Source organism: Nansenia antarctica (assembly GCF_963989245.1).
Source record: "Nansenia antarctica genome assembly, chromosome: 1".
Lineage (NCBI taxonomy): Eukaryota > Metazoa > Chordata > Actinopteri > Argentiniformes > Microstomatidae > Nansenia > Nansenia antarctica.
In genome coordinates this window covers 71,357,230-71,359,729 of record NC_137674.1, presented here as the reverse complement: position 1 = coordinate 71,359,729, position 2,500 = coordinate 71,357,230, and the positions used below count along the sequence as shown (strand labels likewise).

At 40.6% G+C, this 2,500-nt stretch overlaps 1 protein-coding gene across 1 annotated transcript in view; it reads right to left on the bottom strand.

Moving 5' to 3' along the window:
- The window catches only part of LOC308152719 (heterogeneous nuclear ribonucleoprotein C-like), a gene marked incomplete at both ends in the record, with an annotated part of 66,325 nt that overhangs the window by 51,487 nt on the left and 12,338 nt on the right, over window positions 1-2,500 (bottom strand). The gene's annotated exons all lie outside the window — the stretch shown is intronic.

Below are 2,500 nucleotides of genomic sequence, written 5' to 3'. Positions count from 1 at the left end.
ACAACACTGTCAGGTAGGAACAACAACAACAACACTGTCAGGAAACAACAACAACAACAACAACAACACTGTCAGGTAGGAACAACAACAACAACAACACTGTCAGGTAGGAACAACAACAACAACAACACTGTCAGGTAGGAACAACAACAACAACAACACTGTCAGGTAGGAACAACAACAACAACAACAACAACACTGTCAGGTAGGAACAACAACAACAACAACACTGTCAGGTAGGAACAACAACAACAACAACACTGTCAGGAAACAACAACAACAACAACAACAACAACAACAACAACACTGTCAGGTAGGAACAACAACAACAACAACAACACTGTCAGAGGGGGTATTCCAACAACGTCGCTAAAGTCAAATCCAGGCTTATTCTGTTAAATCTCTTTAGAGAATTGTCAAAAATAAGCCTGGATTTTCCTTTAGCAACGTTGATGGAATACCCCCCAGGTAGGAACAACAACAACAACAACAACAACAACAACAACAACAACACTGTCAGGAAAGAACAACAACAACAACAACTACACTGTCATTTTTGATTTATCAAAAATAAGCGTGGATTTTCATCTAATGAAGTTGATGGAATACCCCCCAGGTAGGAACAACAACAACAACACCACCAACAACAACAACAATTTGTTTGGAATGTGGTATTTTGTGAACACACACTCTCCCAGGGAGAACAACGCTGGAGGCACAGGGCACATGGTCATCTATCACTGGCTCCCCTGGAGCAGTGAGGGGTTAAGCCCCTTGCTCGAGGGCACAACGGCAGTGGTAGGCACCTTAGATATAGGATGCAGGCCACCCTCTAGTCACCAGGGGGGTATTCCTAGAAGGGCGATTAAATCAAATCCTGGCTCGAGTTCCGTTCCATGAATGTGGCTCAAATAATTCGCTGCTTGGTTGCTATGCAACCAATCCTTCAGAACAAAGCTGGTAGCGAGCAGGTTTACGGTTAGGTCTGGTTAGGTCTGGTTAGGTCTGGCTTACAGTTTTTCTCAATTGCTTTGGTGCATTTCTCTGATCAGAATTAAACTGTCATTTGTGCACATCATAGTAGTTCTCATTCCTTCCAACAAATTGCAAATGCTTTTGGACATGCATCAATTGCTTTCATACAATTCTCTGCTGTTTTATAACATTATAATTTGCTTATGTCATGTCAGTCAAAATGAACTATACTTATGAATGCTGAATAGTCACTCCCTATAAAACTAATAGTCCTCATTTCATTGCTTGAGTCTTTACATACAAACATTTTGAACTAGTTGTCAAAATCTGTCAAGCTAATTTTATACATTTCTTTATAATTATTTCCTGAAAATGTCTCCCAAATTGAACAATTTCTCTCGGGTGAACCTCAGCTTTCACTGATGAGGAGGAGTGTGTGAAGCATTAATTGTAACCAATGATAAGCCACTTCTCCACAGTCACTCAGAGCTGAATCCCATGAACCCTCAATCATATATGAACCGAGCAAGACATAGTGTGTACCATTTTGACAATACTGTGACACAGAAATGGAAGGTCAGCATCGTGGAAGGGGGGCGAGGATGCGGGGAGGAAGGGGAAGGGGACAAAACAGGGGAAGAGGAAGAAGAGGCCAAGCACATAGGCAGATTCCTGATGAAATTAGGGCTACAATTGTGGACCATGTTGTCAATCACGGCCTCACAATTATTCAAACATTTTGTCGGGAGAAAAGGTGTGTATATTGGACAGTAATTCAGCACTAAACAATCTGCACTGCACTACTGTCATTGTGTCATACATGAAGCTTACAGTGGGAAAATAACTTAACCCTAACCCTTTTTACATTTTACATTTAGACTTACAGCTTTACTGCAGCACAGATTTACTGTATTGTAGTGTAAAGTAGTGTTACAGTAAAGATTTGCCATATTTACAGTATGGTACTGTACTGCAGCATTTTACAAGTGGGAAGCACTGCTATTGTACACTACAGTAATATGGGTTAACTTAAAGCAGTATATCTCATGTACATTACTGTAATTTTACTCTGCACCACATAGGATTGCAAGACAACCTTGCAGAGGTGGAAGAGGGCCCCTTTTTATTCCGCAACAAGAGGAAGCCATTTGTGCAATGGTGATTGCAAACAATGCCATAAGGTTGAGAGAGATACAAAGCGCTGTTATAGAGGATGACAATATCTTTGGGAATATTGAATCCGTTTCATTCGCTACAATTGACAGAGTACTCAGGAGAAATGAAATGCGCATGAAACAGTTGTACAATGTTGAACGGAACAGCGACAGAGTGAAGGAGATCCGTCACCAGTATGTACAGGTAAAACATTTATGTGTTCTATGCATACTCTAATGTTCAGTGCTGTAAACTGGTTACTTTGTGTAGTGCCATGCAGTACACTTACATTACAATATGTTGTCCAAAATGCATTATGTTACACAGGAAACGTTTTTATAGTTTTTCTCTCGCTCTCTATTCTGGGATA